Source organism: Manis pentadactyla, chromosome 4, assembly GCF_030020395.1.
Source record: "Manis pentadactyla isolate mManPen7 chromosome 4, mManPen7.hap1, whole genome shotgun sequence".
NCBI classification, from domain to species: domain Eukaryota; kingdom Metazoa; phylum Chordata; class Mammalia; order Pholidota; family Manidae; genus Manis; species Manis pentadactyla.
This window is the reverse complement of record NC_080022.1, coordinates 136,598,093-136,615,103: the sequence shown is the minus strand read 5'-3', so window position 1 is coordinate 136,615,103 and position 17,011 is coordinate 136,598,093. Positions and strand designations below refer to the sequence as shown.

General features: G+C 44.2%; 1 long non-coding RNA gene across 1 annotated transcript in view; it reads left to right on the top strand.

The window, feature by feature from the left end:
• Nucleotides 1-17,011, top strand: part of LOC118917819 (uncharacterized) — a 43,781-nt gene that overhangs the window by 20,037 nt on the left and 6,733 nt on the right. Inside the window, exons 2-3 of the long non-coding RNA XR_005026901.2 lie at nt 13,295-15,056; nt 15,301-15,396. This is a non-coding gene — a long non-coding RNA (uncharacterized LOC118917819). The remainder of the gene's footprint in view (nt 1-13,294; nt 15,057-15,300; nt 15,397-17,011) is intronic.

The window sequence follows — 17,011 nt, the reverse complement described above, 5'->3', positions numbered from 1 at the left end:
ACATTTATACATTTCAGGGTGTGTAGTGTATAATGTAGTGTATATTCATTGCAGGGGAGGCTAGCAAAGTGGAATCCTGAGTAGGGGAAGGTCACTCCCTGCTCAGTGTCTGAAGCATCAGTCATCTTCATTAGGGACCACTGAGTGGCAAGGAAGTGCTGCCAACTGACGGCAGCCCATCTGGGACACATAATGCTCTGTCCCCTGCATAGGTTCCTCTAGAGGTTCACTAGAGACACCCTGTGGAAAGAAGGGGGGGCTTTCCACCTGGTCCCCTTTTCCTTGAGTTATTTTGGGTGATGTATTTGTTCGCTTAGGCTACCATAACAAAGTACCATGGACTGGGAGGGTTGAACAACAGAAATTTATTTATCTGAAGTTGTTTCTCAGTTTTGGAGGCCAAAAGGCCAAGATCAGGATGTCGGCAGGGTTGGTTTCTGCTGAGGCCTCTCTCCTTGGCTTGTAGATGGTTTCCTTCTCCGATGTCTTCCCATGATCTTCTCTTTTTATGTGTCTGTGTCCAAATTTCTTCTGTGTATAAGGACATCAGTCTTTGTGTTAGGGCCCACTATAGTGACCTCACTTTAACTTATCTAAAGACCCAATCTCCAGGAACCCTTGTGTGCTGTTGGTGGGAATGTAAACTGATACAGCCACCGTGGAAAACAGTGTGAAGTTTCTTCAAGAAATTAAAAAGAGAACTACCATATGATCCAGCCATCTCACTCCTGGCTATGTACCTAAAGGAAACAAAATCAGTATCTCAAAGACGTATCTTCACCCCATGTTCACTGAAGCATTATTTACAATAGCCAAGGTATGGAAACCTGGATGTCCTTTGATGGATGAATGGATAAAGAAAATGGGGCTTATATATACACACACAGTGGAATATAATTCAGCTATAAAAAAGAAGGAGATCCTGTCATTTGCCACAACGTGACGAACCTGGAGGGCATTACACTAGTGAGATAAGGTAGATAGAGAAAGACAAATGTTATATTGTATCACTTATATGTAGAATCTAAAAAAAAAAGTCGATTTCATAGAAACAGAGAATAGAATGGTGGTTGCCAGGACTGGGGGAGGGGAAGGGGAAATGGGGAGATGTAAGTCAAAGAGTACAAATGTTCAGTCATACAATGAATAAATAAATTCAGATAGTCTAATGTATAGCACAGTGACTATAGTTAATAGTATGGTATAGTCCAGTTGATTTGCTTCGAGTAGATCTTAAGCATTCTTACCACACACGCACACACACACAATTAACTATGTGAGGTAAGAGAAGCATTAATTATCTTGATCTTGGTAAACATTCCACGATGTGTGTGTATGTCAAATCATCATGTTGTACACTTTAAATATATATATTTATAATTGTCAATTATTCCTCAGTAAGTTGGAAAGAAGAAAAAAGATCCTATCTACAAATATAGTGACTTTTTGAGGTGCAGGGTTAGCACTTCAACATATGAATTTTCAGGAGCCACAGTTGAGTCCATAACAGGTGGATAAATTTTCCTTACAACTGTAGGGCCAGATTAGAACAATAATAACAATCTGTATCTGTAACCCCCCATTTTATGAACATTATCTGAGGAGGAAGGAAAGGGATATGCTTAGGTTCTTGGTTTAATTGGGGAAAATCACAGCATGTTATTCTATTCTCTACTCCAAAGCAAGAAATACAAGTAAAGAATACTTTTTAAAATGTTGAAAGAAAACATGAGAGCAATTTAAAAAATGGGGTGTGTGCTTTCCAAAGCACTGGAGAAGATTAAAAGCAAAGAAAACTTAATCCACATAGCAGGAGATAAAGCATCAAGAAAGCATAAAAAACAGTATAAAATGAGATGACTAATTATATCAAATAGATGGTGAAAACAATTCATGTAAATATTTTAAACTCCTCTATGAAAAAAATTAATGTTTTTTAAATTGAGCTGATCAGCAAAATTCTATTTCCAGTGGTTGCCTCAGGATGGGGGGTGATGGAAGACAAAACAGAAGGGAAATTGTTCTTCACTTGTGGGAAAAGGTGCTGTTGAACCTTTTGAATTTTATTATGGGCTGCTTCTTCAAAATAATAAATGCATAATAATATTAAAACATTGTGTAATGTGTTGTAAATGGTCATTATATATTGATATAGAGTATATTTACAATGACTGAATAACAGCCACAAACCTTCAGGCAGTAAATCTTATGTATTAAAGTATGTAAAGCCAAAATAGTTAGAAATACACTAGGAAATTGTGAGAAACATAATAGTACTGGGAAACTAATGTAATTCACCAGTCTTGGGCGGACGAAGTAAGAAAAAATACAAAGGTACAAAGGTATCAAGAATATAAATGATATTAAGGTTGATTGATTAATTAGCCACTCATTCACCAAATATTTATTGAATGTCTATGGTGTGTACCAACCCTTTGGTGGATATCAGGAATAGAGCCGTGAACTTAAAGTCTCCATCCTGGAATTTACATTCAAATGACATTTATTGAACCTTGTATCTCATAAGTGGAGGCCACACCTTTTTCAGTGTCAATGAAACATTTACAAGTACTGATCAAACATTAAGTTCTGAAAGAAATACCGAATTTCCCAGACGTGAAATTGTACTAACCACATTCTCTGACCACCGTACAATAAACCAAAAACTTACAAATATTTCAGTAACAAAACCTAACCTCTTAAAAACTCCCAGTTGTAATTTATTCTTTGATCAACGAGCAAATGCAGATTGTAAGCATAGGTGATTATAAACAGTGGAGAATTTATCATCATAGCAAAACTTGAAGAATGGACGTTAAGTAACACAGGATTATTGAGTCTCTATGATTAGCCAGGTGTGGTGCCAGAGACTTGCCATGCATTATCTTACATAAGCCTCACAGTAGCATAGTGTCCCTGTTGTAAAGTAGCCACTCAATAAATTTTTGCAGGATGAGTGTATGTGTCTTAGAGAGATTAAGATATGTTCCTAAGACCATACGGCTGAAACTAATCAAGCTGGGACTTCTAATAAGTCCTGTCAGACTCTAATTCTTGTGCTTGTAATTGCTGTGCGGAGTGATCAACGTGATTGATGAAATATGCAGAGGGGAAGAGCTGATGGCAGCAAAACCAGTTTTCTGAGGCTTTTTGCTTACCTGCTTATTCTTTCTCTCTTTATTCCCTCTCTCCTTTCCTTTCTTTCATACAAAGTTTCACTGAGTACTTACTTCATACAAGGCATTGTTTAACATGCTGGGGATTTGGTTGGGAGAGACAGATGATAAACAAGTAAACCAATAGATATACAACTTTAGGTAGTGATAAGTGCTATGAAGAAAAGCAAAATGAGTTTTGGAGATAGGCTAAGAGCTACTGAGGGCTATTTTAAGGAGAGAAGTCCGGGAAAGTCTCTCTGAGGCAGTGACTAGGAGAGAAGTGAGATTCAAGAGGAAAGCGTGCCACACAGGCAACAGCAAGTGCAACGACCCTGAGGAGGCAAGCCCGGCCTGTTGAAGGTACAGCAAAGAAGGCTAAGGGGTTGGAGTTTGGTGAGTGAGAAAAGACTGAAGGGGTGGCATAGGGCCCCGGACCATGTTGGTCATGCTAAGAATTTGAGCTGTCAGGGTGTCTTGGCAAAGCCCCTGGAGAGTTTGGAGTAGGGGGGACATGATCTGACTTAGGCTCTACTGTCACCCTTTGATATGAGGAGAGTGGATAATAGAAGGGCAAGGTGGAAGCCAGGAGATGGGTGATGAGGTGATGGGGGTGGCCTGGACAGTGTGGTGGAGCTAGAGGTGGTGAAGAGTGCTCACAGTTGGGGCAGAGTTTGAAGACAGAGCCATTGGGACCTGCTGAGTGGGTGCCTGGCTGGATGAACCCTGAGATTTGGACCCAGTGATGGGATGGGTGGTGCCATTGGTAAACATGAGGGAGTACGGGGCAAAAGGTGTGTGGGGCAGGGGTGGGAGACAGAGAGAATGTGGGCAGAGAGGGAAAGGACAGAGACACTGGCAGGAGCAGGAGCCAGCAAAAGGATCCCCTGGCAGGGTGGGAGGAATGCCAGGAGAGTGTAATGTGCTGGAGGCTAAGGGGCGTTTACAGAGGGGAGTGACAAGTCTGTTAAGTGCTCCTGGAGAGTGGGCACCAACCACTGGGTTTGGCCAGATTATCTCCACAAGAGCGCTCATTGGAGTGGTGGGGATGCAAATGGAGAGGAACAGATAGCTGGATATCTGAGCCAGATAGATGTGAAAGACCAAAAAACAAATAAAGGGAATTTGCAGGGAATAGTCATCATAGGTGCACTGGGAGAAAGACCAAATTCTTTTCTGGTTGCTTCTCTTTCCTCTGTAAAATAGGAATTAAGATCTGTAGCTGAGGAGGTGGGTGTTGCCGTCTGAGGAGAGAATGGTGTTAAGTCACCATTTCAGAAAGCAAGAGAGAGAACTGAAAAGGGAAATCATAGGATTGTTGAGCAATGCTACACAACCCACCCGTGTACAGTTTGTCCTTACAAATTCAGAGTGAGATGCATCTTCACAGTTTGTCTCCAGCCATGCTCAGTCGCTCAGGGGTCGTCTTGTTGGTAGTTTGGTTGAATCACGTTTGCAGTTTTGCAAGTAAGCTGGAGGGAGAAGGACAAGACCACTAAGAGTGTGTGTAAAGGAATGATGACAGCAATGACAGTTGGATCTAACTGGGTGAGGGGAGCTCTGAGACTTGGGGAGGGTGATGGATGGTGAAAATGTGTACTGGTCAGTGGACCAAAGGGCCTGAAGGGTTGAAGGATTGTTAACTGAGGGTACCAGAGAGGGATTGGGAAGATGCATAGTGGTGGCAAGCTTGAAATCAGGAGATTGGAAGTGGTGCAGTACCGATAATGACAGAGTCCTAGGGTTTGGCTTTGGAGCACATGGCTGAGGTGGGTGGAGAAGTTTATATGGAGTGCAGAGGACGAGGAGCTGAGAGGTTGGGGTGCTGGGTGGATTGTCTAGGTGTATGTCTCATGAAGACATGATTAATGGTGGAGTAGTAAACGTAGGCCAGATGCTTAAGCTGTCAGTGAAGTTGGTAGATGTTGGAAGATGATTGCAACAGAGAGGGATAACAGGTGGCATGTGGTCTGTTGGCATGTGCTTCAAAGAAGCTGGGGTTTTGAAGGGAAGAGAAATTTTTTGTAAACAGCTACAGGGAATAGGAAAGACACCTGCCTCACCTCAGTATATGAAGAATGGGGGAGGAAAAACCTCTTCAAAGGGTTGTGATGGAGCAATGGAGCCAAATTTCTATGGCACAGGATGGTAAAGGGAAAACTGAGAGAAGAGGTTGATGATTTGGGAGATTTTGTTGATTTTGAGTTCCAAAGGGTCCATTGAAAGAATCTGGGATGGGGTAGGAAAGTAGGAGATTGAGCCCAAGAGCAAATGGACAGAGTCATGTGGGGGTAAGTCACAGCAACAATGGATGCCCTGGCAGTATGAACTTCCGGCATGCCTACAATTACCAGAGATGTAAGGCATGATTATTTCTTGTGAAAGGTAATAAGTTAGTTGTAGTTGTAGCCTCTGTTGGGATTGGTCTCTTAGGCACTTTGCAATAATAAGAATAACAACATATACCATCTATTGAATACTTACACTTTGTTGAAGGATTGTTAACTGAGGGTACCAGAGAGGGGTTGGGAAGATGCATAGTGGTGGCAGGCTTAAAATCAGGAGATTGGAAGTGGTGAGGACTCTCCTAAGCATTTACAGTTATTAATTTCCTTTACCCTCATGGCAGTCCTATCACTATCCCCATTTCACAGGTGTGAAACAGGCACATATGGGTTGGGTGATTTGCCCAAGGCCATGAAGCTAGTAAGTGGGGAATCTGGATTTAAACTTAATCTATCTGCCCCCCTAAGTCTTGTCATTAAAAATTTTTTAAGAATATATTTTATTTAATGTAATATATCCAAAATATTATCAATCCAACATGTAATCAATATAAAATGTTACTAGTGGAATGTTTTACCTTCTTTTCTCTGTGTTTTTGAAATCTGGTTTGCATTTTACACTTGAGGCACAGCTCAAGTCAGACTGGCCATATTTCTTGTATTCAGGAGCCAAAAGTGGCAAGTGGCACTGTGTTCATTCTTAAGCCTTGGCTTGCCGAATACTCCATTCCACCTCCCACTCGGGTGATCTTACCAGGAGCTCATTCATGGATCTGTCTCTGTGGGTTTCCCTTAAATCCCTCCACATATTTCGGAGAAAACTTTACCAAAGTGTCTCTGATTCTTTGCATGGCCAGTCATCAAGGAGAAAAGAGATCTCATAGATTTTTCTATCTGCCCAGGGAAATTGTGTTGTTTTCCTAGAAGCAGTGCAGTGAGGAGGGTATGAGCACAGGAGCCAGACTGTCTGGGTTTATCTCCAGACTATCGTCCTTGACCTTGGTTAAGTTATTTACCCTCCCTATGTCTCAGTTTCCTCACCTGTAAAATGGGGGATAGTAATAATGCCTGACTTACACGCTTGTTGTGAGGATTAAATTTACATATATATATGCGTTGCTTAGGACATAGTCTGGCATAGAGTAAGCACTGCATGCATGCTTGCTGTTTGTACTTTCTGTGCAAGGTCAATAAAGGATTGATCTCAGAAGAGTTTCTTGAGGGTTCTGGATCTGAACTTGCCTGGGTTCAAATCATGTTTGTTTAAATCCATAACCCATGAACACTACCTCTCAGCCTTTGGTTGACCAAATGGAAAGAAAACCAGCAGCAATACAGACAAACTCAGCAACTCCATCACCTAATAGGATGTAACTGATACTTACAGATCATTCCACCCAGTAACAGCAGAATCCATACTCATTTCAAGCCCTCACCAAACATGCCGAGATAAACTATATCCTGGGCTACAAAACAAACCTGAACAAATTTAAAAGAATTGAAATCATACAGAGTATGTTCTCCACCTGCAGTGGACACAAACTGGAAACCAGTAACAGAAAGATAACAGGAAAATTCTCCACATACTTGGAAACAAAACCAAACCTGCAGTCCATCAGCACGTGGATGCAACCTTAATGGTGCCTACCTCTAGCTTGCTGGCTGTTGTCAGCTGTGTAATGCTGACAATGTGCAAAACAACAGCTTCCAAACCTGTCAGTCATCCACATGCCATGGCCATTCTTTTAGGTTCTTTGGAATTCTCAGTGCCCCCAAAGCCACATTGTGTCCCTTGAGAAATGGAAGAGCCCTTCCTATATGCGGCTTTGTGTCCTGAGATCCGGGTGCTCTGCCTTGTGGCTTTACCGTAGCTCCTTTGGCCTCTGCAGTGGTTCTCTCTTATAGGCCGCAGACCTGAGTCCATCAGGCTGGGTTGGGACTAGCATCCCACACGGACCCCAGTGTCATCCTCATCTCACACTTCTACATGAGTACCTATAAACTGCCTTCCTCCTTCCTTGGCCAGAAACTCCTTGCAAAGCATTTCAGAAAAATCAACTCCCTACCCACCAGGTAGGCCCAGACTGTCTTGCCTCCTAGTTTGGTTCCAAGCTGGGACACTTTCTACCTCCTCTTTTGCTTATAATAGAGAATAATTGGGAATCTCCTAAGTGTCCAAGACTGGGACTTGGTATTTGCATTTGTGAAGTAAACTGATATACAGCCATCCATGCAAAGCAACTGTCTAAAGACATGAAGAACTGCTCAACACATATTGTTATATTAAAAAAGGAATTGATTGCTATGGCCATTTTAGCATAATGAACAGTATGATTAAAGTTTTGTAAAAATATGTACAGGCTCTGTAAACACACCAAAATGGCTATGGTGGTTATCTCTGGGTGTTGGGATTCAGGGTCATTTGAATTTTCTTTTTTTTAGTGTCTTCTGTATTTTCTGGCCCAGTTGTTGCCTCTAATTTGCCTTCCTCTCACTCACTGATACTCGAATCTGCTACTGCTGCTCAGTTGGGTCCCTTGTGTCCTTGTGCCTAAGGCCAGGGGACCCTTCTTCTTCTCATCCACATGACCCAAGCAGCGTGTGACCCAGCTGCGCCTCTTCCGTTTCTCACTCTCCTGGTTTCCTGCCACCCTTGGGCCTTTTCCCGCTCCTTCCTGGCTCCTTTTCCTCTGACCTTCCTCACATTTGTCCCTCACCGGATTCTGTTTTTAAGGCCTCTTCTCATTCTCTCTAGGTGTTCTCAACCACTCTTCCAGTTGCGGCAGTGCCAGCTCACACCCCAGCTGTCTGCTGAAATCTCCATCAGGGGGCCCCACAAGCACCCCAAACATAACAAGCTCCACTCTGAATTCCTTACCTTTCTCTCGGACTCCCTTCCAGCTACTCTATCTCCACTCCTTGCGTCCACACTGTGAGCAGATGGTACTTCCTTCTATCTTGCTGCCCCAGCTAGGAGCCAGAGAACCATCCTTCCTTCCTTTGTCTCCCACTCTGTGCTCCTCTTGCCCCAGTATCTATTCATTGATCATGGCCTGTTATTTCTACCCTCTCATAGCCCTAGGATCTATCTGTTTCTCTCCAACAATAAGACATCATCAGCTTTTGCCGGTATCATTACCAAAACCTCCTAGCTGATCTGTCTCCACAAGTCTTACCTCCTCATAGTCCCATCATCCCCCAAGTATAGCAGGAATATCTTTCTGAAGTTCCTTCAGTAAATGCTGAATGGCTATTGTATCCTAGGCACTGTGCAAGGGCATATTTATGAACAAGACAGTGTTCCCTTTCATGGAATTTACTTTTTAGAGTGTGTTGGGAAGAGGAGGGATAATAAACAAAGATAAAAAGTTAGATAATAAAACAACTGTGATTAAGTGCTCAAATAAAAGAAAAGAGCAATATGATAGAGAGTGATGGGAGTAAGGAATCCTCATTTCATTTTGAACCCCAACCATACTGAACTTCCTGTAGTTTCTCTCAAGTGCCTTGCATACTTTTGCCTCAGGGCCTTTGCACATGCTATTACTAATTTTCCTTACCTGGCTAATGCCTGCTTGTTTTTCAGGTCACTGCGTAGATGTCATTTCTTCCAGGAAGCCCTTCCTGCTACCATGAAGCTGTCAAAACTGCTTCCTTTGTGTCTCTAAGAGTCTGTAACTCTTTGGTTATCACAGCTATCACACTATACTGTAATTTTCCAGTTACTTCTCTCTTCTTCCAGGTCTCCCTCCATGCCAGTGACTTCCAGATGTATTGACCATGGTCTACAGTAAGAAATAAATTTTATATCATGATGTAGCACATTCCCACACATGTAAGCATATATTGTATATATAAGTAAAGCAAATTTACTCTAGACATATGATACATGTAATACACCTAATATTTTAAATTAATTCTATTCTATTATTTCATTAAAAAAAGAATGCTGATAGCCAAGATATGGAAGCAACCTAAGTGTCCATCAATAGATGAACAGATAAAGAAGATGTGGTACCTATACACAATGGAATATTATTCAGCCATAAAAAGAAAAGAAATCCTGCCATTTGCAACAACATGGGTGGATCTATGCTGAGTATTATGCTCAGTGAAATAAGCCAGGCAAAGAAAGACAAATACCGTACTATTTCACTTATTTGTGGAATATAAAAACAAAGCAAAACAGAAGGAACAAAACAGCAGTAGACTCATAGACACTGAGAAGTGACTAATGGTTACCATGGGGGAGGGGCTGTAAAGGGGGAGGGGAATAAAGGGGCATGATAATTTGCAATCACAATATAAATTGATCACAGGGACTGTTGAACCACTGTGATGTACATTTGAAGCCAACATAAAATTGTATATTAATGATGTTTTAATTAAAACAAAAGAATGCTGTTTGAGGCCCACTAAACTGACTTTATGACCCACACAAAATCTCAAAAATGTACATTTTGAAAATCTTGACCTAGACCAGGAGTCAGCAAACTTTTTCTATGAAGAGCTTGTTAGCCTGTATTTTAGGCTTGGCAAGCCATATGTTTTCTCTCACAAGTATAGTACTCAAACCGTGCTGTTTGTATCATAAAAGTAGTGTGGGCAAAATTGCAATATTTCCAGAATCTCTCACCTGGCTTTTGTGTATCTCCATATCAATATGTGTAACATCTCCACATCAATAGGTATAAGGGCCAGCGGGGGACCAGAGGTAGGGTGGAGTATTTTACTCTGCTGTGACAACCCTTGGAGAGAGATGAGGGACAACTGCTTGCAAGCAATAGATGAGTTTCTTAAGCTTTCTTTCTCCCTTTGACTGATTTCGGTTTCAAAGATATTTTGTCCCAGGATTTCCCCTCCTCAGAGTTATATGGGCGTAGTTGGCAGGATCTTTGAACCTGAAATCTGTCTACATGGGTGCAACCCTTGGGCGGGCTGCCCCTAGAGATGGTGGGGAGATGCAATGGAACCCCCCCATCCTGTGGCTAGTGGGGAGGTCCCAGTGGCTGCAGTGGTAGAGGGTGCAGCTTCACCTGGGAATCCCCTACTTGTGGGGCTTCCAACTGGGGATCCCCTAGTGGGAAATTGGTCTAGGGTAAAACGCCTCCTAGAGGGGTGGGGCCTTCCCCAAAATTGGGGAAGGGTGGAGACACGGGAAGCTGCAGAATTAGCCCTCTGTTGGATAGAAGGCTGCTTAGAGGCTCTGAGTGGCTGTGTAGCAGCTGGCATTGTAGGATCTTTTTTCGTCGAGATAGTGGAAAGGGTTATCAAGGAGAGAAACAGACTTCGGCATCACTTGGAGAAGCTGGGTGATGACCTATGGGATGCCCTTAAGGAAGAGAGAGAGTTATTGAGGACCTGTCGCACTCCTGGAAGATTCCTTAGAGGCGGTGAGGGAGGAGGCGGCAGGAGAAGCAGTGTTGCAGGAAGCTATGGGGGAGGGGGGAAAAGAGCGGTGGCTTCAGCCCCGGAGATGGTGGAGGAGCCTGGGGGAGAAGATGAGGAGGCAGGCCAAGGGCCCATCTGCTGTCGAGGCCACCTCCGGAGGCACCAGCCTCTCCTGTATTAAAGGCCTGCCCAACTGTAATTAAAATAAAAATGAAACAACCACGGGCTCCTCAGGGGGAGGAGCCGCCCCTTCCCAGGTTGTGGGACACTCATGCTCCGCCCCTATACCCAGGATGAGCTGGTGGACGTGAGAGTCCAGCATAGGCAGAAGCCATTGGAATCTGTCTACTTGGCTTTTATGTCTTTGGGATATGGGGGTGGAAAACATTGTTTTGTGGGGTCCTGAAATGAGTAGACTGGCTTCCCTGATGACTCACCCTTCCCTCCGGCAGCAGTTGCAATGTGCCATCATGCCTCAGGGAATCAGACATTTCTGGATTGGCTATCAGCTGCAATCAGGGCAGTTTGACCTAATCAGGGTGATTTACCATACTTACCCACTAGCTGGAAAACGTATGCAGAGCTCCAACAGGTGTTGTGGGAATAGGGTATGAAAAATATCATCTATAGGAATGAGAAATCCTGTGCTGCATACAGCTCCCGCATCTCTCTTTGGGTACCTAGTGACCACTTTTGTCCCCCCACATAGGGCAACCCATAAGTGAGGCTAATACTTGTACTTTAGCAGATTTGGGGGAGGTTGAAACAATAAGGGCACAGAGGGCAGTACGGGTTGCGACTGAAAGAAGAGGTGCAAAAGGCCCAGTGAAGATCTCGAGGACCCAGATGTGGATTGATTTGATAAAGGCCGGGGAAGTGAAAGAAAAACTTGATGGGCAACCCAATAGGATCTTGTTAGAACAGCAGTAATAGCCGCTCAAGTCCAGGACACGGAAGCCGGAGTCAAAGCCTCATGTCCAGCCTGTGTCCCTGCAAAACTTCCTGGGGGAGAGTACTCACAATTCACCTGGGCCCTCACCCGCACAGGAGGATGATTGGGCATCATGGTTCAACTAAGGTGGGGAGTCAAGGTCCCCACCTTGGGGGATGTAGTGGTGACTAGAGGCCACATGTAGAATTAGCAATTCATTCATCCCCTGTGTATGTACAATGTGTCCTGGCACTGGTGGACACAGGAGCTGAATGTTCTCTAATTTATGGCAACCCTGAGTGTTTTTCTGGGACCCCTGCTGTGATAGATGGCTATGGGGGTAAGGCAATTAGAGTGAAGAAAGCCCAAATCCCATTGGGAATAGGGCGTTTACCCCCAGAAGAATATACTGTGTTCATTTCTTCCATCCCTGAATACATTTGTGGGTTGGATATCCTGCAGGGCCTGTGGTTACAGACCACTGCAGGTGAGTTCAGACTGAGGGTACGTGTGGTAAAGGCAGTATTGAGGGGACATGCTAAGCACCCACCTGTAGCTCTGCCTGTACCTTGGTGAGTGACAAATTCTAAGCAGTATAAATTGCCTGGGGGGCACAAGGAAATTGGAGAAACTCTACAGGAGTTGGAGAGAGTAGGCATCATAAAGCCTATGCATAGTCCTTTTAATTCCCCAGTGTGGCCAGTGAAAAAGTCAGACAGCTCCTGGCGTATGACCATGGACTACAGGGAATTGAATAAAGTCACACCCCCTTTGCATGCTGCTGTCCCCTCTATAGCGGCCCTTAGGGACACACTCAGTCATGAACTGGGGACATATCATTATGCTGTGGACCATGCTAATGCTTTCTTCTCTATTGACATAGCACAGGAAAGCCAGGAACAGTTTGTCTTCATGTGGGAAGGCTGACAGTGGACATTCACTGTCCTTCCACAGGGATGTCTCCACAGTGCCACCATTTGCCACAGACTTGTAGCCCAGGACTTGACCACATGGAAGAAACTGCAAATGGTGCGGCTGTATCACTGCATTGATGATATCATGCTCACTTCTGATTCTTTTGCATATTTAGAAGGGGCAATTCCTAGACTGCTGCAAAATCTACAGGAGAAGGGATGGGCTATGAACAGCACCAAGGTTCAGGGAACCTGGTTTGTCTGTAAAATTCTTGGGGGTTGTCTGGTTGGGTAAAACTAAAGTTATTCCTGAAACAGTCACAGACAAGTTCCAGGCTTTCCCTACTCCTACAACTGTGGCAGTCTTACAAGAGTTTTTGGGTCTTTTGGGGCTACTGGAGAGCATTTATCCCGTACTTGGCATAAATTCTGAAGCCCTTATACCGGTTGGTACGAAAGGGCATCAGGTGGGACTGGGATGAGACATGTGCAGCTGCTTTTACTGCTGTTAAGCTAGTAGTTAAGGCCATATAGGCCTTGAGTGTAATGGACTCACCAAGGCCCTGTGAGCTAGATGTTCATGTAACCGAAGATGGTTATGGATGGGGTCTTTGGCAGCATCTTGAACAGACACACCAACCTATTGGATTCTGGTCACAACCATGGAAAGGAGCAGAGGTCTTCTAACACCTTGATAGAGAAGCAACCGGCTGGTGTGTACCGCACCTTGCTGGCAACAGAGCCCACCACCAGAACAGCTCCGACCAAGGTAATGGCCATTTATCCCATTGCAGGGGTGGGTAAGAGACTGGACCCAAAGGCCACAGAGTGACGTGGCACAGACACCTACACTGGCCAAATGGGGAGCATATTTATAGCAGTATAGTGTCCTCTTTACTAGCCCCTTAAGTGGAGAACTCCAACGCTTACTGGGGCCAGTGATCTATATCAGTGGAAAGCAGGAAGAAATTGCTTTTGAGCCCTTGGTAGCTGAGAGCCCTTATCAGGAGGGAAAAGTCCCTATACCTGAAGATGCTTGGTACACAGACACCTCCAGTTATGGGCAGCCCCCGAAGTGGAGGGCTGTGGCTTTCCATTCTAAGACTGAGGCAATATGGCTGGAGGATGGAGAGGGGAAGAGCAGCCAATGGACTGAGCTGCAGGCAGTATGGCTCATGATCACCCAGGAGCCCTCCCCTATAGTTGTCTGCACTGACAGCTGGGCCATCTTATTGGGGCTTGACGCTGTGGCTACTGACATGGTATCATGCCAACTGGATGGCTGGTCACCAGCCCCTTTGGAGGCAAGAGTTGTGGCAAGACTCATGGGCCTCTGGTCAGACTGAGGCAGTTACCACATATCATGTGACTGGCGATTTGCCTTTGGCATCCCCAGGGAATGATGAAGCAGACACGTTGGCCCAGGTGCGCTGGTTAGAAGGAAAGCCTGCCTCTGATGTCGCCCAGTGGTTACATTAGCATTTTGTTGCACATGGGGCAAAAGACAATGTGGGCTGTAGCCTGTCAGTGGGACTTGCCATTGACCTTTGAAGAAGTCAGCAGGGCCTGGAAGGAGTGCCCTGTGTGCTCCAAGAGGGACTTACACCGAGTCCTGCAGCAACATGGGACAATAGTAAAGGGGAAGATACCCCTTGTCAGGTGGCAGATAGACTACATTGGACCTCTGCCCATATCAGAAGGATATTGGTATGCCATGACTTGTGTGGACATGGCTACTGGACTATTGGTTGCTTTTCCTTCACATCATGCAGATCGGCAAACCACCAAGAGGGGCCTGGAGTGTCTCTTTGCAGCCTATGGCTGGCTGCAGGTGATTGAGAGTGATCATGGCACCCACTTTACTGGACATCTGTTACAAGAATGGGTGCAGCAATTAGGAATAAAGTGGAAATTTCATGTACCATATAACCCTACTGGGGCAGGCATGATAGAGAGGTACAACAGTTTGTTGAAATCTGGCCTCAGGTTGGACACCAATAGTCTACGGGGCTGGTCAGTTCGCCTATGGACTGTGCTACAGCGTTTGAATGAGAAGCCCCGAAAGGGAGCCTTGAGCCCCGTGGATATGCTAGCACACATTGCTGCCTCTCCTATACAACTGTTCGTGCAAACCAAAGAGGAGTTACTGAAGCCAGGATATGGCCAGCAGAGCAACATCCTGTTGCCAGCCCCAACTGCATTAAACCCTAGAGACACTGTTTAGTGGATGTGGCCCTGGACATTTCGACACACGGACCAGTGATGGCTGGCCCTTCTGGCATGTTGGGGTAAGGCCTGGAAGCTGGCCTCATGCATATTTCTGGAGTAATGGCAGAGTGGTCCTCAAAGATCACGGTAGTGTATCCAAAACATCCAGGAGGTAAGAGCATCTTATGGGGAAGTTTTGTTTTATCTTTATGGCTATTGCATATACCTCCTGTAGCTCTACATATTGACCCATCTGTAACTCCCACAGGGAGGGGGGTGAAAGTCTTGTGTACTAGACCAGGACGAGATCCCATTCCTGCCACTGTCCTATCACAGGACTGCTCTCTTTCATGCATCCTACCTGATGGACAGGATTTTCCTATGCTGATATCATTAAAACATGTATCTTATCACAGGGACTGTGGCCTGGATGCACCCCCCTGACTGTAGCTGCTGCGTGATGATTGCTCTGAACTCCCTACGTGTTCAGCTATTGCCTGCTTGTGGAATGGGTGAGTTATGGACTTAAAGACTTTGAACCTAGCTGAATTGCCCAGCTTGAGTATTATCATGATTTTATGTTATTATTAGTCTTTTACAGTGCTCCCATTTTCTCACACAGGGGCCATTGCGGAAGATGGGGGAACGGGTAGATTGTGAGGCAAGATTTCTGGAGGGGTGACCTGTGGGTAAAATTGCAATATTTCCAGAATCTCTCACCTGGCTTTTGTGCATCTGCACATCAATAGGTGTTTCCAAGGGACAGAGAGAAGTAGTTCATCTCCATATCAATAGGTGATTACAGGGGCCAGTGAGAGACCAGAGAGGTAGGGTGGAGTTTTTTACTCTGCCGTGGCAGCCAGGTTTGAGAGAGACGCAGGACAGCTGCTTATAGGCAGGAAATGGGTTTCTTAAATTTTATTTCTCCCTTTGACTGATTCCTGTTTCAAAGGTATTTTGCCCCGGGATTTCTCCTCCCTGGAGTTACCTCAGTCATAGATAATACATGAATGGTTGGGGGTCTATTTCAATATAAATTTATGGATACTGCAATGTGAATTTCATATGATTTTCACATCATGAAATATTCTTCTTTTTGTAACTTCTTAGATTTCAGGCCATACCAAAATAGGCAGTGGCTGGATTTGGCCAGAGGCCATAGTTTACTGACTGCTGCCATAGACTGTAAGTTTCACAGAGGCAGGGACCATTATCTGTCTTTTTTCCCCATTGTATCTCTGAGGTCCAACACAGAGCCTTGTATGCATTCAATTAATATTTAGTAAGTGAATTATTAAAGAGAGAAATTTTTGAATTAAACGTTTGTATTATGAAAGTACTATGTGTTCATGAAAGAAAAATGAGCAATACAGCTGAACAAAATGAATAACAAATCGTTGGTAATCCCACCACTTGGAGATAATCATATCCTTTCATACTTGTATGGAGTAGATGGCAGAATTTATCGAAAGGTTATTTTCTGGTCAAGAGAGTGGTGAAAAGTTCTATTTCCCCTCAATTCACCAGGGACCTAGGCTTCCCTTTTATGGTTGTAGGGGACATAAAAGCATATAAGGGTTTAGCAGGGGGAGACTATCCTCATCTGGGGTCAAAGAAGTCCTTCTTTCCTAAGGAAGTGACATTTAGGGTGAGGACGAATTAGTTGAGCAAGAAAACGGGGAAGTTCCACAATGAGAGAGTGTGGTGTCTTAATTTAGAGGCATCTGGCTGGAGGGTAGAGAGGGGGCAGGAAGTGGCATGACATCAGCCTGTGGAGGTTGGCAGGGACTACACTAAAAGGGCTCTGTCATCTAGATCTAACTACCAGTTTACAGGAACTAAAGAATATAGATGAACAAATTAAAAAACACCCCAACGAAATAATCAGCCAGATCCAGAATGAGGAACATTCTATGGAACAAATGATTCAGTTTCTCATTGAATCAGTGACATGAAAATAAAAGAAAGAAAAGGGAGGTCAGTTTCAGAATAAAAGAAACTTAATCGCCATAACAACCTAAAACCATGTGTGGATCTTATTTATTTCTTGATTTGAACAAACTGTAAAAAGCATCTTTGAAATGATTGAAGAAATTTGAATGTGAACTGGATATTAAGTGATATTAA